At 40.3% G+C, this 24,697-nt stretch overlaps 1 protein-coding gene across 1 annotated transcript in view; it reads right to left on the reverse strand.

Annotated features, from left to right (window-relative positions):
- The window catches only part of STPG2 (sperm tail PG-rich repeat containing 2), a 211,510-nt gene that overhangs the window by 4,421 nt on the left and 182,392 nt on the right, over nucleotides 1-24,697 (reverse strand). The gene's annotated exons all lie outside the window — the stretch shown is intronic.

The raw sequence follows: 24,697 nt of genomic DNA on the forward strand, positions 1-24,697 counted from the left end.
ATGGACCCATTATTCTATGACAGTAGTTTTTGAACTATGTGCCAAGGAATTGCAGGGTTCCTTGGGAGATTATCAGGCCTTCCGCACTGAACTAATTAGTAATAGCAAACATGTGTCCCCAAAAGACAGCTAGACCACCAGTGCAGAGGATTCTAGGGTGTGTTTTATGCTACGCTCCTCACACAATTCCAACAGGCCTATGTGAACTGAATGCACACTCTAAAAGATTTGCCATGCAGAGGTTTTGTAGAAGACACACATGAATTCCTCAGCAGGTGAAAAGATCAATGTTGCTGCAGAGCACAGAAAGTTTGTCTTTACGCGTCATGTAAGCTGAAAGGTAGATTTGGAAACACTTTGCTTAACAGCTACAATCCTTGTTATTTGAGCAAAAGGCCATGGTGGGGAGCTAGATCTGACTATAAGACCAACCCAAGGGTAAAAATACTGTTGATCAGTCTGCACAGATATTGACCTAGGCAGCAAGCCACTTGACTACACATCAGACAAATCAATAATCGCCAGCAAAAAGCTCTCGGAAGTACTGATCAACATAGATCAGAGGCGGAGGTCAGTAGCTACATGTCCAAAAAGAAGAGATTAGCTCAGGCATGGACTAATTCCGTGAGGCAGGCAGCAAAACAAGAAAGGCAAATCCAAGCTGCATTTCTATCAGCTGAAGAGCAACATTTATGACCTCTGATTGGAGCATACGAATGAATGGTGTTGTTTTTTATAATCACATTAACTATCCCGTTCTGATAAATGCTTTTCATTTATGTTTAGCTTCTCTTACCCTAAGTTAAACCTAAGTCACTTATGAACTTGTTGAAGCAAAGTACTAAAATTTGATTTGTAGGAAGATTTAGGAAGGGACCTCCGATCACATATCTTCCCCTAGGCCCAGTGCCAGCTCTCAGGAGCACTGCCCAAAACAAGCGTAGCCATGGATTTTGAATAATACAAACCAGGAACCTAATAACAGTACATCTAGCCTTGGCCAGCCAGTTCCTTCCATATATGAAACGTACAACGGAATTCCAGTTAATTTCATCTAATATATTTTAAAAGCCCAGAAGCAGAGACCCTACTGAAAACCTGCCTCTACCTGCACAGAAAACACATAAAGCAAATGGAAACCCTGCTGAAACAATAAATTGCTCACCAAGCGTCAATACTGTGAGCTAGGCCAGCCACCACAACCCAAAGTTTTGAGTCTCTTGCTGTATCATTTATTCATTTAATGTCTGGAGGCCTGAAGACAGGCGTGGGGGGAAATGCAGACATATGGAATCTGAGATTGAAATGCAATATATTTAAAAGCCAGGACCACCAATTTAATGTATTCACACAACACACCATCTTGCTAGACAACTGACCACTGAAGTTTGTATTACAATTCTCTTATATACAAGCATTTTATCTCTCTCTCTTATCCATCCTTCCTAAAATAAAAGTTATTAGTTAAATATAATCCTACTAAGATCCTAATGGTAGCACATACATACAATTGTGCAGCTAAAGTAAGATCCTTTCGTCAATAAAATATCCCTCATTCCTATTAAATAGTACCCAATCAAAAAACAGTTCATGAAAATTCAGAAGGATGCAAGACGTAACCTCTCTGAGATTATAGCCTTAGGCTATGCAATTCTAGTGGATGCAAAAAGGTAACATGGCTTGGCATTTGAATTTAAAATTGTTTTAAATTCTTTTTTCATTGAGCTTTATTTAAAATGGAAGGGGGAAATGCAGCACATACATATTAATTTTTCGGTCAGTAGTACTTTTAGTCACAAGGGGGAAATCCAGACTTCCATTGCATGTATGAATTTCCACAGGCTTCTGTTTCTCTCCCCCTCTCTCTGGAATTGTACAACAGGTGAATTTGACCCAGTAGTTTATTTCTCTCTTTCTCCAATTATTTTTTTGTATTAGTTATCTGTGTATATTAAAGAAAGTATTGACTTGTTGAATTTCTGCTGTATGCGCTTCTCATCACACTGGGACTTCTTAGATCTATATGAGCTTAGGCGGCAGACTCAAACACACAGCCTTGCTATGCATAAGATAAAAATAAAAATGTGTGTATTAGCTTATTTATTGTGTGTGTTAATATTTTATTAGAAACTTACCTGATAATGTGATTAAAGAGTCGAGTAGCAATTTTTAAAATGAATGAATAAATAAAAACTTATGGCACCAGGCGTGTATCAGTGTACAGTCATATAGGCAATTCCCTGGATTTCCGAAATCCTTCCACCCTCTTCTTGAAGAGGATTGATCATGGGATTTGATTGTACATTTGCATGCCCCAGGCTATATGCTACCATGTGCATATGACAGGCAGAAGGTACAGGGACGAATCGAGGCTGCCGCTTATCTACACTGTGGTTTAAATGGCAAGTGGCCACGCCCCCCGGCTAACCGGATTGGTCGGTCAGGGAGTGTGACGCAGCTGGCCATCCTAGTGACGTGGGCAGCATCCCTCCACCCACAGCCAGGTCACTGGGAGGTCCCAGAACTCCTCCTGCAATACGGGAAAAGGGGAGCTGTCCTCTTGAACGTGTGTCTGAATTGGCCCTTACTCACTTGAGTGTGCTTCAAGTGGTGTTAGCTATCATTAAGAGTCAAGCAGCTGCATTCAACTCCTAATTTTCTCTGCCCCTCCTGCTCTTTCTCTGCACTGCTTGTGTGACTCACTTCATGGTGGCTGTTCCCTTCATCTGTGCCCTCCCTGAGTCATTAAGTTTGTCTCCCTGTCTGTGGTCCCAACTCTCTTACTTAGTTCAGCACACAATGATACAAAGTTCCCTGGAATTATTTCTTCACAACGTACAGAAACACAGAGAAGCAGCTCCCCGGTGGCTGTGGAGCTCCTGTGCCTCAGACCGTATGGGTATAAATCTCTTTCATTCTCTGATATGCCAAAAAGAGTATGTTGATTCAATATATACAGTGGTACCTCGGATTAGATACGCTTCAGGTTACATACGCTTCAGGTTACAGACTCTGCTAACCCAGAAATAGTGCTTCAGGTTAAGAACTTTGCTTCAGGATAAGAACAGAAATCGTGCTCCGGTGGCGCAGCAGCAGCAGGAGGCCCCATTAGCTAAAGTGGTGCTTCAGGTTAAGAACAGTTTCAGGTTAAGAAGGGACCTCCGGAATGAATTAAGTACTTAACCTGAGGTACCACTGTACACTTAAATTTATGTTACAATATATTTCCCGGAAATCTTAAAATTTATGTTAAATGCATAGACTGAACTCCCAAATATTGTTAAATGAATTGTCTCTATAAACCAACATACACTGGTGCAACCTAGCAATGTTTGTCTGCCCAATGTTTGGTGCAGGAGGCTATAGGGAGAATAATGTTCACTTGCAGGACATTGTGTATCACCCAGTGTTGTTGTTTTTTGTAACAATATTTTCAGCCCAAAAATGAAAATACCAGACCTGCAAGGGATTAATGGAAACATAGTGGTGATTTGTTGATTAATGCATTTTCTGCTTTAATTTTCCTCATACTTCCTCCAGCTTTATAGATTCCACTTACCCACTGTTGTGAGAAGCCATAATAGCGAGCCATTGAAGAGGATCTTGCAGCATATTGAAAAAAACACCCACTATATTTCCAGCGGATACCACATTATGTAATTAGGTTAATTTTTGTGCTGTAGCTCATTAGGCAGCTTGACAAAAGTATTTGCATAAAATAAACATCTAGTAAATAATTTTCTCATCTGTAAATACTAAAAACTAGAGTTCCTCATGTAGTAATTTGGCTAAGTACGCCTAATCCTCCTAATAGCTCCGATTTCAATGCATATTATTTCCAAGAATGGGGACACAAAGGCAGTGGATGAAATTTCTCATTTACAATTCAAATGACCTGAAAGCACCTGTAGATTAAAATTGCAGGCAATCAAGTATTCCAAATAGAAAGGAGTGGGGAGAGAAACATTAGGTTTTTGGTTACAGCTGAGACCAAGAGCAGATATCCGTCAATATAGGAGCTACAAGGCAAGTTGACTAAGATACTTCTGTTGAGGAACCCCATTCAACTGGGTGTTTTTCATTTTATTTAAATATACTGATTGTTAACTGAGTAAAGTAAAAACCCAAAAAATTAAATGCTTAAAATATTTTGAATTCTCACATCCTGGAATGAGGCTGCAGCAGGATGCTTGAAAAAGTCAGCATATTCAGATCACTGCATAAAAACAGTCAAAACGATGCTGGTTCTTCTCTGGGCGCAGTTGTGATTCAATAAGGCTTTCTAGGATACCAGTTAGGATTCCGGAAGTATAACTGATTAGCAATGCACACTTGCACACACTATGTTCAAGCACACATGCACATGAATGGAAATTGCTCTTAATTTCTTTTCTTGTCCTATGTTTCATGTGTATCTGGGAAATTGTCACTGTCGATAAACAGAGAGGTGCTATATAAACAGTAGGAAATGAGAATGGTAATAATAACAGGACTTTTCCGATGAACAGCTTTATAAGCTAGTGCAAAAGCTGGTCCACTGCATCTGGGGCTGCATAAATCGAAAAAATAACTGGGGTTAAGAGATTTTCTCCTATTTCACGCTGAGTAGAATTAATTTTCACAGAAGATGAGATGATTTCTTTATACCTCTGCAGTAGCATACAATATAGCAATAAGCTTAGTGAGAACTCAAAATGTAATTCATAATCCTCAGTTGCTTCTCACACCTAAATAGTTTCCTGTGTGCTTATACAGTCTTTCCATGGTCTATGGCAAACCCCAGGAGAATCATAGGATAATGTTATTATATTACATGCATTTCAATAGGCTCAATGAATGCATTCAGAAGTGGATAAAATAATATTGTCTCCAAAACATTATGATACAACTCTAGTATAATTTTTCCTGATCATACAGTATATGAGCTATGTACAATATGAGAAGCAATTTAAAGGTTGAATGAACTGTGCTGATAAGAATCTACAAGCTGTCAGCAATTTCTGAAATACAAAAAAGAAGTCTCATCATCTACATTAATTCCATCATTTACCTTTGCTCTAAGCTTGTCATTTTATTGCAAGTTTCAGATTCCAGAGCATATATTCAGGTAATGACACTTAAAAAAATTACAAAGATGTAATCTTTCCAATCAGCATATTTATCATCAAGAGAATAGTGGGAAAATAATTAGCATGTTTAAATTGGTTTTAACAATTAAGTTTTGTGCACACATTTTGAGTACGCATTCCCCTCCTCCCCCCAAAAAAGTGAAAATGAAGCATAGCATTTGAACAGTAATTCTATTGTATCTGCAGGTGAAGGAAATAAAGCCAACTCCGAGAAGGGATTTATTAAATGTGCACCTCAGATTGACACTGAGCTTTGAGTTACACAGCAGGCATATGCTCTAAAAAACCATTCTGGATCTGTCTTTGAAGCTGTCTCTGAAATGCAAGCCATATCCCAAAAATGGTTTCAGTGTAGAATTGCTACATTGCCATAGTTCCAAGACAAAATATATGGTCTTGCTGTTTTTCTAAATGGTTAAACTCTTTTTGATTAACCTAGAAACTGATCTGAACCAAAAGAACAACAGAAACCAATTGCATGATTAATTCCACCTCAAACCTTACTTTGTCCTGGGGTAGCTAACAACAGAATGTGGACCTTTGGCAAATGAGTTGTTTCCATTATCTGATTACCGTACTTTATTACTATTCATTAGTAATTTTCTAACACAGAAATATGGCACACGTTGTCTTTCTATATGGTTCTCTTCTTCAAACAGCTGTTGGCCGTATACTAAAAATGAGTTGAATGGTAAGTACAAAGCTTGTGAAACCATATATCAGTAGGAAAGTTTTATAGCTTTAGGGTTGCTTACAAATCAATGCCTTGGAGTGGGACTACCATTAGTAGCTTTTAAGACTGCCTGGAGCTGTGTCATTCACTGCTGTTTTGACACATTAATGCATTAATAGTATGCACAAGGCTGACATAACTTCTCTGATGTACTATTATTGTAATTATTAGAAGTCTTCCACCCGGACAGCAAAGTTAAGAAAGGTGACAAAAGAGTATGTAAATACTAAGAGATCCTTTAAGCACCCATTTGTCTTTGACAGCACATAATTAAGAAATGGGCGGGCAGGGGCACACCGAGATAAGGATTGTCTGCTACGAATCTTGTCAAAGAAAGTAATCAAGGAGCATGGAGGCAGTTGGATGAAAATGATGACATGTGTCCCCAACTAGTTATCTTGTTTCAGTAGAATAGAGTTGAAAAGCCATAATATAGTGAAGAATATCAGGCATTATGGTCCATTAAGTGCCTTTGCCGTTAAAATGTTAGATTCCTGATTAGCTATTTCTAACATGTCCATTACACGTTATAGGACTCAAGCCAATGTCTAATGAGGGTGGCATATTTTGTATAATTTGTCATGCCACTACAGAACCATTCAGTGGAATTTAATCTAGAATTATTATAGCCAAATGTAAGTAAAATAATAAGATTTGTCAGTGACTGGGAAATCATATAGAAACCATATTTCTTGCCTCCAGCTAAGCCAAAACTAGGACACAACACACCGCTTGAACTTCCTGTGCAACCCACTGATTGGAGTTACATATTTTGAAGAGCTAAAAAAGAGGACACATTTGCCGACTTCCACTTTTAACTTTGGATCTCTATGGAGACTGGATGTGTCCTGGAAAAAGAGGACATATGGCAACAGATAATGAATGTGTTATTCCTCAGTTCCCAATTTATCATGAGCGCAAATATTCAGTTACTGGGTCTGAGTGATGTTCTCATTCTATGTCCCTGCTCCAGTCAATACTGTGAACACAACTCTGTTGGTTAGGTGGGTGCTTGAGGCAGCAAATAATCAAAAAACCTGTGTGGATTATGCAAATCCACTGAACATAGCGTGAATGCAGATGCATAGCACATTTCTGCACCAAAGACGAGAGTAATCACCAAAGACCAGAGTAATCACTCATATGAATGCTAAGTTTTCACCAGAATGATATCAAGTGCAGCACAGGTAAGTTGTTGATGATACAAGTCACTGTTAAAACAGGGGCAAGTTGTAGTTTGAAATAAGTTTAAGTCAGCTATAGTTGTAGTTGGAAATACTGACTTCCATTTTCAGCACCAGAAGAAACTAATACATTTTTAAAGGAAGTCAAAATACAGTGGACAATTCTGAGAACACCATAGAAAAGAGAATTATCAATAATATGGCAACTGCACCACGGGGTATATTACAGAGCCCCCCCCCAAAAAAAATTGAAAATCTATGTACCAGAGTAGGCTCTATTCTTCAAATCAGAGCCTATCTATCCAGTTGTTTTGTTTATAACCTCTGAATGGTTTCTCAGAAGCAGGAAAATGTCTATGGTCATTCGCATTAATGAGATCTACCTACCTACAACAATTGCTGAGTTGTGGTTTCTGAAGTAGGCTCGAAAATCTGTAATCACTCTTCCAACATATTGTTTGTATTACATTATAAACAGTTTGAATTTGGGGGCATCCCCTCAATATATGTAAGAAACCTGTCCATACTGTTTTATAGTTTCAACAATTGCTCATTACTCTTGAAAAAAATTGAGTTGGTCTGTAAGGAGTTACGGTCATTAATGAAATGACGGGGTATTTAATACTGCATGTTCACACATTTCTATTATTGGGTTAGGGTTAGGGTTAATTATTAAGCCTAACATGGAATAGTTGGTAACTTTCTCAAAAAATATGCATAGCTGCAAAGTGGGGGGGGGGGGGAATGCTCTGCTAATCAAAGAAGTGTTCACAGTAATTTGGAATACATAAATATTATTTCAATTAACCTGGTATAAATGTTTGATACAGAAGACTAGGGAATGATCAACAGATGAATAAGACGGCTGGTGGTGATGTTTTGGAAAAGGAAGTACCTGAACAATATCCAACATTACACACACAAACCCTTGCTCTATTGTAAGATACACATGCATGCTGCAAGTGTATAAAATGTATATTTTCAAGAACCACCTTACTTCTATAATTTTGTTTTAAACTGTTTTTAATTTTGTGTTTTAGTTGCCTGGCTTTAGGGTGAAAGGTGGGTAACAAATTGTAATAATAATAATAACAATAATAATAATGCAAATTCATAATGGGCCTTTAAAAATCAGTATAGCTCTTTTGAAGTGGTTGTTTGGAAACAGGGAGCCTACAGCCTATTCCCAGTTCTTACAATTTTTGAAATGCTTCAGAAAACAGTATAGAATGTAATTTTGCATTAAGGGTAGGTAGTGTCATGATAAAGATTTATGATACAAATGGTAGCTGTCTAGCTTTGAAACACACTAGAGCTCTTTGCATCTCTCACTTTTATTAGGAGACTCCAGCTTGCCCCTCTTGGCAGCTTGACAGATGTTTCTTCTCATATCTCTCACCTTTGCCACAAGGACAGAGCAAATTTGATATAATACTTACTTGTTAGCTTACTCTCAAACAATGTCACTCTCTTTAACATTCTGATAGCTAATATAACAGAAGATAAGGAAGAAAAAATATTGCTTTAGTATTAATGAAGAGCAACTTGTTAAAATGAAAAATACACTTGTGCCTGTTTAAAGCACTGGTCCCAACCTTTGACTCAGAAGACCCTCTCGTAGAGAGTCTTATTTTTGTTCAGTGTTTATGTGTTGCTTTTTCTTACCCATGGCAACCAGTAACAAAAGACAACATTGTTGGCATAGTTACAAATGTATAGCTATCAGATTGGTAAACCTTCCTTCTTGCCAAACCTTTCTTTGGAAGCCAACAATTTGGGAAAGACCAATAAAATAAGCAATATCATTATCATTTGCCATGTACCCTATATAAAACTTAGGTAGGTAGGTAGGTAGGTAGGAAGAAAGAAAGAAAGAAAGAAAGAAAGAAAGAAAGAAAGAAAGAAAGAAAGAAAGAAAGAAAGAAAGAAAATGTTCTGTCTAATGTACATACTCTCAATCGAATATCACTTTATTGGAAATAACTCATAAATGGAATCAAATAAAAAAATAACTGAAGAGATACTATTTCTTTACACAAATGAAAACACAATGTAGTAATCATTTGTTTTTTAATGTTTAATGTTCTATTATGTTTTTATAAATGTTGGAGGCCACCCAGAATGGCTGGGGAAACCCAGTCAGATGAGCAGGGTACAAATACAACAACAACAACAACAACAACAACAACAACAACAACAACAACAACAACAACAACAACAACAACAACAACAACATTACCATCCATGGAATGGGGATAAAAACAAGTGCAATTCATATGTCACAAAGATATGCCAAAGCTACCATTGGATATAATGCAACTGAGTTCCACCCATGGTATTTTGGTGTAAGAATTGAAATATTACTCCCTTTCAATTTGTTCCACTATCCCAACAACAAATTTTCAGCAGCTGGGAAAGATGGAGATGCCTGAAGCATGCCTGACCTTAAAACAGAGCTGTTGCTTTGATCAAAGACAATGTCTTTTGAGAATGACATAAGCCTACAATATGAAGCACTAAAATGGAATTACTTTTCTTTAAGAGCCTAAGTGGGAAGATTTCTGAATGTTACACAATGGGGTTTAATCACAGATGGCTCACACAGTGATCATCCTGTTGAAATCAGTTGAAGAAAGCCAGTTTAATTGTTCCCAAGCTCCCAATTCAGCTCATTTAGTAGAAAAAGGTAAGCCCAAGTTTATGCAGGGCAGGAGGCTTAAAGAGCATATATGATTAAATTATAAGGACATTTACCTATTTTGTAAAATCAAATTACAACCGAAAGCTAGTACAGGCAGTTTTAATAACAAAATGAATATGGCAGTATGGAAAAGAAACTAACAGCTGAGCCAAAATTAGAAGTGCTTCCCTTAATATAGTTGAGGCGACTACGACACTGGCCATGCTGGCAGGGTTAATTAGAACTGGAGTCCAGCAACATCTGGAGGTCCTCAAATTCCCCATACTGTAACCACTTCGACAGGCTCCCAATCCCTGGTGCAGCTAAATTTGCATAGCAAATTGATGCAAATATAGCATTAATTAGTCACGGAACTAGGTGACTCAGTTCTGTAGTCACTGGAGAATAGACTAGGCAACTTGCTGCCATTTCCAATGGAACTGCTACCCTTATATATTTAGAAATATTTCATGATCAAGAGTACATCCCCCACTGACCCATCTTACCCAGTACTGTCTTCCCTGACTGGCAGCAGTTCTCCAAGGTCTTAGCCAGAGGTCTTTCCCAGTCCTGCTTAATGGCATCCTTCTCATTGCAAGTTTTGAAGTCCTAGTCTTTCTCCATGCAAAGCATATGCTTTACCTATGTAGAGTTTCTCCTCTTTACGTGATTTTCAAGAACATGGTCGTAAGAAAACTTATGCAACTGCCTTGCTTAAGCTAAGCAGCTCTCAATCTGGTAACTGTCTGGTAGGAAGACTGCTTGGGTGACACTATGTACACCTCCTTGCATTAAACAGTAAGAAATATCTGATATGGCCACCAAATCCAGGGACAGCCAACATGGTGCCCTCCAGACAGTCACTTCACACATTGGTGAAATCATGTATAATTGAAACCCATTGAAAAGGCCTGCAAACCCACCACTCCACCCTGCCTGGCCCCCATTTTGCCCTTTTAGTGATGTTTCCGTAATGTCTTTATGGCATTTCTGGGCCATTTCTGGGTTTGACACAGTGCATGTATAAACAGTCATGCACATATTGAATGCATGCAAATGGCCGGGGGGGGGGGGGCTGCCTGTTCAACAGTGAAGAAGAAGAAAAGTATGATTTGATATCCCGCTTTATCACTACCCAAAGGAGTCTCAAAGCGGCTAACGTTCTCCTTTCCCTTCCTCCCCCACAACAAACACTCTGTGAGGTGAGTGGGGCTGAGAGACTTCAAAGAAGTGTGACTGGCCCAAGGTCACCCAGCAGCTGCATGTGGAGGAGCGGAGACGCGAACCCGATTCACCAGATTACGAGTCTATCGCTCTTAACCACTACACCACACTGGCTCTCTTGAATTGCTGTACAGCAAAGTGTCCATTGAGGAGAATAAGAATTTTGCCATTTAAGAGCTAAAATGACTCGCCTCACCTCTTCACTCAAGTCTCAGTTAAAACAGGGGGTCTACACTAGTGTAAATGTATCATTGAACCTCAGGATTCATTAGAACGGCTCAAAGTGTCCTAACGTGATAAACACAAAAGAACAACATGCCAAAGCTTTGCTAATCCTTAGGGAATCAAATTACATCCTCTATATACTGTATATCCTCTGCATAGCTTGGTTTGAAGGGCTTTACCACTTAAATCATACATCACACTCCCTTTATGGCAGTGCATCATAATTTTCTGTAGCTAGGAGAACGCACATAAAGTTTTAAGCATTATTTAATGAAGATGACACATGAACCACATACGGAAAAGCAATATTAATAAAAAAATGTGTAATGTATTCTGACATCACAATAAGGCTCTTCAATTCAAAATGTTTCTTTCAGAAAGTAATATATAGCTGAGGTCATATCAATAAAGCCACACTGTGATATATTACTAGGAAGCGGTTGTTTTCGGCTTCTTGGGATATGCTGTTCCAGAGACAGCTCTGTAAAGTAATGTGTAGCTGATTTACACAGCCATCTTTATCACATAATAACGGCAACTGCCATATGATAAATTGAAAGCATATCACCAAACCGTAATCTTGACACAAGGCTATTGTCACATGGAAGACCATCTTACTCGGCTAAGAGTGATCGCCAAACAAGAAGATTGTCACATGATCTCAGTACCCATCAATGGAGACAAACTTCTCTTCTATGCCAACACTGCAACCTAGCTCTTTGAGTTCAGTGGTAGGGATTTTCATGTATGAAGAGTTAAGCATCTCAAAAGTCCCAGGCAAATTAAAAGAAGAAATAAGCTGTGGTGTCTGATGAGCCTCTTAGATGTATGAAAAGGCCCTGTTCCTGGCCACAACCTATCTTACTTCTGAAGGCAGGGAAGGGATGCTTATGAATGAGGGATGCTTGTAGAGGCAGGGTTCTTGCAGAAGATCGTCCTTGTGGGTCAAGGTGGTCCTTCGGAAACAGCTCTCAGATATCCCCATACTCCCAGATGTACACTCTCTCCCCTGCAATTTTGTAAGGATGGAAAAGAATGGGTACAACTGGGTTCTCCCAGAAATATAATTAACTTGGTAGAATTTTTTTTTTGTTTTGGTTCTATAAGAAAAAAAGTAGCATACAGTGTAGCATAATGCATATGCCTGCATTCAGTAGGCACCTTCTGTGTCAGCTTTTAAATGCCTGATGAAAACTTTTCTATTCCACCAGGTCTTTCCAGGCAATTAAGAATACATCTTTCCACAATGGTTAACTGATGTCCATCTTTACCTTTTTTTATAGGGTTTTATTGTCCAGTTTTATGCTTTATTGCTGTCAACCACTTTGATTTTTTCCCCTTACAAAGCGGTATATAAATATTTTTATAAATAAATAAATGCATCTAACACAAAAATGAAGTAAAGTACACCACCTGATTTTATGAAGTAAAAGAGCTCATAAAAATGCTGATCTTCAAATTTGCTTGTATTTCCATATGCAAGATCTGCAATGATAATTATCCTAAATATTACTCAGTCACATTTCACGGGGAATAGGATCTGTTTGTGTTTCCAGCTGCTATCCCATAGGAAATGTAGCATTACAATTCTTATTCACGTCCTGAATATGCATGTAGAATAAGGCATCCCTCTGGAACTTAGATTATTTAAGTCATATTGCTTCACACATGAAAAAGTTTGACTGTGGACCTATAAAAGATTATCCAGAACCTTTTTCCCAACAACTTATTATTTGTACATTATGTTAATATATTTCACGGTATCTTAAGACTTAGCTGCTCATGGAATAGCTGAAAGAATCCTAAACCAAACATTTCATTAATTTAACCGCAGGGTTTGATACATAAATGTAAGAACATAAGAAGAACCTGCCAAAGGCCCATTTAGTTCAGCATTCTGTTCTCACTGTGGCCAATCAAATGCTCATGGCAAGATAACAAGAAGGACTTGAATGCAGCATACTGTACCCGACTGCTACTCCCAGCAATTGGTAGGCATACTGTTTCCAACAGTGGAGTTAGAATACGAGTCATCCTGGCTAGTAGCCATTGGCAGCCTTATTCTCCATGAATTTGTCCAACCCTCCTTTAAAGTCATTCAAATTAACAGCCATCGCTATCTTATGAGATAAAATTCCACAGTTTAACTGTGAAGAAGTACCATATTTTTTGCTCTATAAGACTCACTTTTTCCCTCCTAAAAGGTAAGGGGAAATGTGTGTGCGTCTTATGGAGCGAATGCAGGCTGCGCAGCTATCCCAGAAGCCAGAACAGCAAAAGGGATTGCTGCTTTCACTGCGTAGCGATCCCTCTTGCTGTTCTGGCTTCTGAGATTCAGAATATTTTTTTTTCTTGTTTTCCTCCTCCAAAAACTAGGTGCGTCTTGTGGTCTGGTGCGTCTTATAGAGCGAAAAATCCGGGGCTTTATTTTGTCTGTCCTTTATCTCCACTGGATGTCCCTGAATGCTAGTATTATGAGAGTCAGAATAAAACCTTTCTATACCCACTTTCTCTAAACCATGCATAGTTTTATACATTTATGTCACATCACCTTTTACTCACATTTTCTCTAAACTAAAAATCCCCAGATGTTAGAATCATAGAAGCGTAGAGTTAGGAGGGACTGTGAGGGTCATCTAGACCAACCCCCTGCAATGCACGACCTCCAACGTGGGGTTCAAACCCACAATTCTGAGGTTAAGAGGATCAGGCTCTACTGACTGATCTATGTTGTGACCTTTCTTCACAGGCGAGTTGCTCCATCCCCTTGATTTTAGTTGCTATTGTCTGAAACTTTTCCAATTCTACAAAATGATTTTCGAGGTGAGAGAAACAGAACTATATATAGCGTTCCAAGTGTCGTTACACTAGAGTTTTGTATAATGCCATGTACAAATCAGTAGTGTTCTAGCTGTGTACAAGTAGCATCCCTTAATGGAAGTACGCATCCATCTCCATCAGTGAGTCCTATGTGAACATGACAGTCAGATACAAATCAGTGTCTACACTTACTTCTGCAAGCAGGACACCCGTGCTAAACTGTACTTATTAAGTATTTAATTAGCGAAGCAAATACTTAAATTTCTGCTTCAAAAATTGACTGCAAGAACTCTCAAACAAAAGGTGTACTGTTTTTGGATATACTGAAGAAGAAATACCTTTCCCTACTGATTTTCTTGTGAAATATTTGTTGCAAGCATGGCTTTCATCAACTTGGAACCAAACTTTATATTCACAGATTGGCATGGTTTTAGGATACAAATTGAAGATATAATTGTGATGCAGAAAGAAAACAGCCACGTAGAACTACATAAGGAATTTCTTGTGAAAGGCATCATATTAAATATGTTTAATTACTTAGGAGAAAGCCAGTTCTATGGAACCAACAGTGTTAACTGCAAGTGCAGAGCTGCAAGGGAGGGAGTGACAGGGCCTAATAGACTGGCCTCTGATCAAGCCATACAACCAAGTCTCATGGGACTCTGGCGTCAATCACCTGCAAAGAGCAAAATCATATTTCATGGCAGTTATGAAGGTATCCTACTGGAAAGGGAAGAAGAACCTTGCTTGATTCTCATATCTTAGGAAGCAACCTTAATAAATAAAGAGGATCTTGGCAGTTAACTGTTATGGGCAAAAGCCATAAAGTTTCTCAGGCTCAATCTCTTGATGTGCCTTTTTAATATGTGTGCAGGACTTTAATGACCAACAAGGCAGAACAAAAGGTTTCAGAAGCCATAAGAAAGAAACATCAAGAGAGTTTTGCCAGGGGAACCCCCCCCCCTAATATTTTCCCCACTCTACTTTTCCTCCATCAGCTTGTGTGCCCAGCTGCAGAGTTCCCTGCCCAGCATGCCTGAGTATAAAAGGAGGTAAATGAAAGGACAAAACAACCGTCTGGGATTTGAAATGGCCAAAAACTTTATTGATTTCAGCCCCCTGCTGGAGAACTGAGGCATGACAGGGTCAATTCAGGGATGGATCCATTGCAAAACACACATTTACGCAGATGGCCCCAAACACCGAGGGAAGCTCCTATGGCCCACTAGCCCTACACAACTGGCATCTTGGACAGAGACTTCCCTCCAGACCCCTCTAATGGGGTGCCCCACAGAGAACAGGCGGTGGGTGAGTCACCACTTCACCACACACCCCAATCGGATGAAAGACTACAGGATTCCGCCCAAGGCCTAAACTGCCAAATTTGTGACTAGTGCTATGGGGAAGGTGAAACCTGTAGCACAGGGAAAATTCCCAAATACAGCAACCATCAACAGACCACAGCAAGGCCTTCCTAGCTGAAAAGGAATTGGCTAAGCAGCAAGCAAGTATAACGTAGGGAGGGAACAGGTGGGTGACGCTCCCAGCTGACTGGGTGAGGAGCACAGGGATGGCTGGGATATATAGTTGGTAGGTGGACCTGAGTGAAGCCTGCCTTTTCCAGGTCTGCTTGCCAAGGCAAACACCCCTATGTCTGCCGTGGATTGGCCCAATTTGAATCGGTGTCTGGCAGGGACCCGTGAGCCTCCATGGCGGCCAAGAGGGATGCACTGCGTACAAACTGGTATGTCGCGGCTGGGCAGCGATGGAGGTGCCATGTCATGCCACAACCGCTGCACATCAAGGAGAGAAGGTAAGTGGTCATTAGCACCACTGGAGCATCAAGGAAGGGGAGGGAGAACTTTACTTCTTCAGTATCTTCAATTTCTAGGTTTTCATCATTTCCTTGTATCTGAGGTTGAGTCACCAACATTCCATTGATTCAGTTAGATTGGTAAAGAAAAAGCGTTTTATATGTGTTTTATATGTGATATAACACTGTGACACCAAATGGCGTTGTGGAGTTGTGTTTTTGCCGACATGGTTTCCCATTATAAAGGTTACAGCACATTTTTCTGAAGTGCTTCCTTGACGTGTCTAGAGCCAGTCCTACTCACAGGGACAGCCCATGGCACAATAATAACCTTGGCCATTTGCAGTGAAAGCTTGGTCCCTTTTTGTGCTTAAGTAGTTTAGTATTGATAGGAATGAAATCCTATATTGCCAGAAAACTTATCTGGGGTGGATTTTAACACACTTTCTTTTTAGTCCACTCACCCCAGAGATATGATGCACAGTGCAGATCACCAATATTGGGAATTGCCTCTGTTTAACACTGGAATATCTGAATGGGCTTTCGGTTGTGCTCCCAGTACAATGCCACTATTCATGACAGCTGCTACATGAAACCCTGTGGCTCTTTTAGATGCAAAACTGAGTTTCAGGATCAGAGAATTAATCTGGAATGGTATATTATAGTTCAGTCATAAAACATAAAGGAGAAGGGGAAGCCAATCCCGTATTGTCTTCATTGTTCTGCTTTAGATTTAATGTGGCACCCTAAGGCTTCTAGAGTCAGATGAATGTGAAAAAGCATCCTAGACCAACAACTGAGAACATCATTACTTACACAAATGATCCCAAACATTTAAAAATTCAATTAAGGTCGATGCACTGACAATTAAAATTTCATCAAGTCTTTCACTACATTATCTTTCCTGACACGATGATGGGGCATGATTTGAATTTTAGGGGGAAAGATGTCAGAGGCAAAAATGCCACAGACAGTTATTATGGAAACTATGTCAGATGGTGAATATCCATTAGTTAATGATCATATTTTAGTATATAAGGAAATACGTCTGATGCATAATGCAATGGAGGACATGCCAGCTTTCATGACCAAAAGGATTTTATGACAAACCAGATCAAAAGTTAAATATAACAAAAAGACCATTTGGCATTCTAAGTATTTGTATATGCATGTGCTCTGCTAGCACAGTGTAGGAGGCACAGAAATCTGTAGAACAACACTGAGTAAGGAGATTCCTGCTTCTACTTAATAGCTGTGTTTACATTTCTCCAAATCTGTCTTCCTTTGCCTAAGATTTAGGGTATAAAAGAGAATGCATAAAATAGCTTGGACTATTTTAAGACATACCAAAGCTACAATACTATTTACCTGTGAGTAGGAATGTCAGTGAATTCCAACAAAAACAGAAAAGAAAGGCAAATATCGCTATTTAGTCACATCATTGTTTTTCAAGGCTGCAAGTGATATGTAGTTAATGAGGTTTTTTTTACATTGTTTTGACCTTTCTTTTACACTGCAATGAATGTAAGCTATGTAACATATACAAATGGTTACATAACTATAACAGGCAGTGAAATGAATAATATAGTATTTGGTGGAAACCAAATTGCAGAAGAAGAGATACAGCATTGGTTGTGAAAAATACAGGCTGGAAAATCAACTGCCTTCTCCTTACATCCCTATCTGGGAGTAAGTCCCATTGAACTCAATAGAAATTACTTCTGAATATACTTGTCTAGGACTGCATTGAACATAATCTGCATCACTACATGTAGTAGTAAACATTAAGAATATAAACAGTGCCATGTGACTCACATGAAATTCGATCTAATCTAGATCGCAGTTGTGCCTGCTGAAATTCACCAGCAGATCATAGTGGTGATGGTTATCCCTGTTGTCACTCCCCATCAGCACTGGCTAATTTTTCTTCTGCAAGTTGTGGATGATATAAGGAAAAGCATTTGCCATTGCCATCTGCTGTCAGATTTGACAAGTATCATTCACTGTGCATAGCAAGTGCACTGATGAAAGACTGGGAGATTTAGGAAGAGTGAGTACGATAATTTCTGCTGTCCACATATTGTGAAAATATATACAACATCCAGAGTGTCCCCATCTTTGTTTGTTCCTGTCTCTCTCCACTCATTTTATAGAATAAAAAGGGAATAATTTATGAATTGGGCATATTGTGAATCACTTCTTTTTTTAAAAGTCTCTTAGGGAAAGCATGCTGATCTAATAATGCCCACTCAAATATGCATAGCAGAGTAATAGTGGCATGAATTGACTGGTTGAATTATGATTACGATTATTAGTATATTATTCTATAGTGTGTTGTTGTTTTTTTAAAGAAACCCAACAACAAAAGACAAGCAAAAACCTTCCCAGATAGTTGGTTTATAGAATGACACACAATCCCTTTTAGCAGCAATTATACTTTTGGGAAAGATCTATTAATGCTAAGTCATTATCAATCAATATGGTGTGATATAGTATAGAACAGAAGCAAGCATCATCTTCATTATCAAGTACAACTTCTGTAAAGACTGAAGACTACAAGCAATGTTCATATTTTCTATACACATTGTAAACTTCTCATTTGAGATGTTGCTATGACCACTGGCTAATGCGAATAAACTTTATCTATCTATCTAAAGTTCTCATTTGACCAAAACACGGTTGATGCCCTGGCTTTTAGAAATCCCATGAAGTACTGACAAAAGTGACCCCCACCAATAAAACAGTACACAACTGCAAATACTTGCTGACAGCAATTTTTATGATAACACAAAAAATTCCTCCCACAATCATGGAAATTGCAGAGCACAAACAACTGCTTCCCTTGGGTCTGTGCGTTGCATCCAGTGCTGCCATTGCACTCACACAACAGACTCACACAGTGCAACTTTCCCCTCCTCTCTTCTGCAGCCACCAAACCCCACCACCACCACCACGCACTCTGAAAATCTGCTCAAAGGGGTTAGGGGACTCTGTGGAGCAGGTTTGATGGGTCAGGGAGAGGAGAGGAATTAATCTCATTGTGTGAGTGGAATGCTGATCTGCAGTTGTGTGAATCAAGTCCTTCTCTACCAGTTCATTCTTCCTATCATCTCTGAAAATCCAGAGTCCTTTCATAGTTACACCGAAATAAACCAATCAATAGACATAATCTCAAATTCATGCAGTGTATTTAGAAATCTTGACAGTTCAGAAGTGCCTTTGAATATTGTTTATATGTCTCTTGAATTTTCTGACCTGTCTGCCAATACACACATCTTCCCAAACAGATGGGTCAGATATCCTCAGGGTTCTCACAAGAACCATTAACCAAGGTCTATCAGTGTGGCACATACAGGTGCCAGTATGCCCACCAGTTCTTCCTATGGCAGCTGTGAAAGTCCAACATGCACGAGAGGCATTTGCTGTTTCTGTTATGTTCGTGTTTGCTCAGCCCTTCCTACACTACATACCATTAAACATGACCCCATGTCTCTGGATACCAGGACTGGAGTCCCATCCTTTCATGCATTCTGAACAGAAGAGGTGCAAAGAACTCTCTGTGAGCCAGTGGAGCACTGGCTGATCCATACACATTTTTCAGCATTGATGGGGCAACTGATAGGGAGGGCACGCACACATGATTTTGAGGTCCTGTCGCTTTTTATGCCCTTTCAGGTGTGGCAGCCATTTTGTATGACACCATGCTCCCATGGCAGCCATTTTGTGATGGGCACCCACGGCATTTTCTCAAAAATTCCAAATGTGCCTACAGGTACAAAAAGGTTTATAGTACCTGCATTATACTTTTTTAAGAAGTGGGGGGTAGACAGAAAAAAAGAAAGGTATGGGTACCACATGTGGCTCATACCTTTTGAACTGTCCATTCCACATAGATGCTGTAGCTGAAATGAATACCCATAATTTGTTCCAGTAGTATTCATTACCACAGATAATTTCAACAGTTATTCCAAGGATGGGGTAGATTATGAAACATGGACCACTTATAAACGCCATCTCCAACTCCTCAAAAGATTCCATCAACGGTGTCTCCGAAAAAAATTACACATAACTTGGGAAGACAGGCAAACTAATATCAGTGTACTGGAAGAAGCAAAGATCACCAGTGTTGAAGCAACGATTCTTCAACATCAACTTCATTGGACTGGTCATGTTGTGCGGATGCCTGATGATTGTCTCCCAATGCAACCATTCTATTCCAAACTTAAAAATGGAAAGAGTAATGCTGGTGGTCAACAAAAGAGGTTTAAAGACTGTCTCAAGGCAAATCTAAAAAAATGTAGTATAAACACTGACAACTTGGAAACACTGGCCTGAGAGCACTCCAGTTGGAGAACAGCCTTTACCAAAGGTGTTATGGGCTTTGAAGACACTCAAACTCAGGACGCAAGGGAGAAATGTGCTAAGAGGAAGGCATGCTTGGCAAATCCACACCGTGATCAACTCCCACCAGGAAACCAATGTCTCCACTGTGGAAGGACATGTGGATCCAGAATTGGCCTCCACAGTCACTTACGGACTCATTATTAAAACTGTGTTTATGGAAGACAATCTTATTCGGCTATGAGTGATCGCCGAAGAAGAAGAAGAAGAAGAAGAAGAAGAAGAAGAAGAAGAAGAAGAAGAAGAAGATAGCTCTATAAAGTTTACTCTCAAGTTCTACAAATGGCTGGAAAGGCCACCTAAAAAGTAAGCATTCCCTTCTGTATTTTCTGGGCGTTTTGTAAATAGAATGAGATGCTCTGTGTTGTATGGGATAAAGCTATTTCATATTTTCTAGATATTGAAAAACTTTATTAGTTGGCTATCTATACAAATCAAAGGAGTCTTCTATATTATTTGTAAAGAGCTAATCACATCAGCACCACCAGTATTATGTGTTACAATGGTAAGATCAAATCTGATAAAAAGCCACGGAAATGGGATGCAATGCATTCTATGATCTTATCTTTAAAATGCTATTTTAAAATAAACTATTTAAGAGGTGACAGAAAGCATAATCCAAAGCAAAATTAGGTATTTCAAAAAAAGCAAAACATAAACTTGTTGCTTTATGAGAAAATGTGGAACTAGTGTTATATTACTGAAACCCCACAGGAAGGAGCAAGCTTTATTAAAGAAAGAATAAACTTGGAGACTCCCAGCAACAATATAAAAACCATCCACTTTCTTGAATGTCCTTCTGTAGTTCAAAATAAAACTTATTAATGTAATGGTAGTTATTTTATTTTACAAAAAAAGTGATTAATGTTTTAATGGATGTTTTACAATAAGATAGGAGAAGAAAAATGCTTGCTGAAACAGCTATTCTATCTTTAAAAGCACAACTTGTTAACATGACATGTTCTGCATTCAACTAAATACTCTAGATCAGGCATCCCCAAACTCGGCCCGCCAGATGTTTTGGGACTACAATTCCCATCATCCCTGACCACTGGTCCTGATAGCTAGGGATGATGGGAATTGTAGTCCCAAAACATCTGGAGGGCCAAGTTTGGGGATGCCTGTTCTAGATTTTCAAGAGATATTGCACATCTAGCTTTGTCCTAAATTAGCATCATCAAGAGATAAAGGGATAAAGCCCTGCAGCTGTGCTCAAACTAGGTGCAAAAGCATTCAGTTCACTTGCTGCAATAGTTCATTACTGGCACTACAGGGTAGAGCTGCTCCCACCAAGAGGAATGAGAAACCAATAGCCCATATGAGGCCCACATAGCATTTCAATCTAGCCCACACTCACTTCTCTCCCTCTTCTTACCCACATTGCTCTGCAAATTGAAGGTGTGGGCCCCGTCTGGATCAGCACCTTGGTATTGGAGTGGGGAATAGGACAGCTTTAAAGTACAGTGGTACCTTGGTTCTCAAACTTAATCCGTTCCAGAAGTCCATTCCGAAAACCAAAGCGTTCCAATACTAAAGCGCACTTTCCAATAGAAAGTAATGCAAAATGGATTAATCCGTCCCAGACTTTTAAAAACAACCCCTAAAACAGCAATTTAACATAAATTATCTAACAAGACCATTGATCCATAAAACGAAAGCAATAAACAATGGACTGCAGTCACACAATCAATCATTCGGTAGCTGGACTAAGTTCCACACAGTCACACACACAAAAAGAGCCGCAAAAACAAAAATGCAAAATAAAGAGCAAAAACAGACAGACCTCAGCGTAACACTCAAAACGGAAGTGTGGCACTCAAATTGGAAGCGTAACACTCAAAACGGAACACGTTCAGCTTCCGAAAAAAGTTTGCAAACCAGAATACTTACTTTTGAGTTTGCAGTGTTTGGGTTCCAACTTACTTTTGAGTTTGCAGTGTTTGGGTTCCAACCAAGGCGTTTGAGAACCAAGGTACCACTGTATAGACCTGGACACTGTACCAGGAGCCACAAGTTGGCTTGCCACCACCTCCATCCCCAAAGCCTCTTGTGTAGCATCAACTGCACCAGTTGATTGCCACTTGTCCATTCTTTCACTACAGCACAAACCTGGGCTACTAAGCCTACATACAGTACTTGGGAACAGGCACAGATCTCTGCTTTAAGGCTACTGCAATGCGGGTGGCACTGTGGGTTAAACCACAGAGCCTAGGGCTTGCCGATCAAAAGGTCAGCTGTTCGAATCACCCCGACAGGGTGAGCTCCCGTTACTCAGTCCCTGCTCCTGCCAACCTAGCAGTTTGAAAGCACGTCAAAGTGCAAGTAGATAAATAGGTACCGCTCTGGCGGGAAGGTAAACGGCGTTTCTGTGAGCTGCTCTGGTTCGCCAGAAGCGGCTTACTCATGCTGGCCACATGACCCGGAAGCTGTCTGCAGCCAAACGCTGGCTCCCTTGGCCTATAGAGCGAGATGAGCGCCGCAACCCCAGAGTCGGTCATGACTGGACCGAATGGTCAGGGGTCCCTTTACCTTTACCTAAGCTTGCAGGGGCAGGGCAGCTGTTTTATGTAAAGCATGGGTGCCTAACCCAAATCTGGGGGCAAGTCGGGGTGATGTTATTCTTCAAGCAGCTTTTTCTTTTCCCCCAGACACTAGAATGATATACCATGAGTGTGGCAGAAAGAAGAAAAATCATGATATGGAAGACACGGTCCTAGGGTGGTCATTGGGTTTTTAAGCTCTCTGCCCAGCCCAGCACTCTAGAATGCTCTCTCCCCATTCATTAGATTGACCATTCAGTGAGTGGTAAGAAAGCACTAAACCCCCCTGGATCAGATAGAAGGGTGTGGCGTGGCCACATGCACTGCTTGCATGCAGCCCCTGGAAAGTTAGAGAAGGGTTAATGTGGCCCTCTGACCAAAAAAGGTTAGCCACCCCTGCATTCAAGGATAAAAAAATAATAATAATGGAAATGTCTCATCGCTCTCTTTGATGTGTTTAAAACATAAGCTATAGAGAGTTTAAAATTCAAATTTTCAAACTTAAAAGCAAAAACCAGGAACAGAAAGGAATCCTGCAGTCACTAACTGCCCTGCTGAGTTCTAACATTTCAAAACACATTTGTCTCCAAGTGGCTAAGAAACCTGACTGCAATGCACCCATTGAGGGCATACAGGTTAAATCTCACTTGATCTCAGACTACTTAATCTACCTCCAAGCCACCCAGGCACCAGTAACTACCTGATCCACTGGGGTGAAGCTATCAAAGGCAACATGATTTCCTCATGAACAGTTAGCTAACTGATTACTAATTCAGCAGGCTAAATTTGTTTCCTTTCCTACCTAGGTTACGTCTCCTATGGTTTTGGGATACTTAATTTTGCTACAAATTATGTAGGAGGACTGGTTTTAATTATGTCTTTCTAACTATGCATCCTTAGCACATGCACATGTGCACACACACGCCTCTGGCAGAGGACAGCACTAGCCCCTGTCCCTGCCATAGCTGTCAACTTACAGATTTGAAAATAAGGGACCAGCAGCCTCAAAAATAAGGGATCAGCAGCCAAAATAAGGAATCCATCATGTGCCCCCACTCCAGACAGACCTCCATCATGTGCCCCCGCTCCAGACAGACCATTTCCCCGGCAAGGGTGAATGGTCCGTCGATGACATATCCATCCGATACTGAGCACAGGTATGTTCAACTTCTGAGCCCCTCCAAGCCAAAGGCAGAAAGCCCAGCCAGCAGCCAAATGAAGCCTCAAGCGATGGTTCCCACAGCGCAGCAACCTGGCAAAGGGGATGCAGCAAGGAAAACCACCGTCACCTCTCTGCTGGGAAGCGCTGAGCAAAGGCGAGTCCCCAGGCAACGTGGCCGATTTGATCGGCACAAGGCATGCAAGCTCCACCACCCCCCGTCGTCCTTAGACCCCTTATTGGGTGAGCAACGCAGCCAAGCAACACAGTTGGAGCCTCCCTCCTCCCTGGCCGGCAGGGAAGGAGGGAGAGGAGCTGCTTCCTTTGAAACCCGGGAAATTTACGGGATATCACCAATCCGGGACAGCAGCGGGAAACGGCACTGGGATAAGGGAGTTTCCCGCCAAATAAGGGATGGTTGACAGCTATGGTCCCTGCTTTGCTGGCGCCCAAGGCACGTGCTTAGTCTGCCTACTGAGTAACCCATGGCTGATCAGAAACCCTACAAGAGCGCAGTTCTAGATGGTGTGGAAGCATTTGCACATCCAGGCATACATGCAAAGGTGGGAGCTTAGCACAGCCTTGCTCCCCACTTCTTCTGGAAAAGGCTTTTCTGCAGTTGTTTTAATGAAGACTGATCCTATAATCCTTGGTTTTTAGCTGCCCTAAGGGCCCATGTAGCTATGTGGTAGGGTATCCATCAATGAATATATGAAAGGTGCCTAAGAAGACTGGGCTTATGGTTCCTGTTTCTCACACAACTCTAGTCCTTTAACCAGCAAAAAGGGG

This window comes from Podarcis liolepis (genome assembly GCF_965112155.1).
Source record: "Podarcis liolepis genome assembly, chromosome: 9".
Classification (NCBI taxonomy): domain Eukaryota; kingdom Metazoa; phylum Chordata; class Lepidosauria; order Squamata; family Lacertidae; genus Podarcis; species Podarcis liolepis.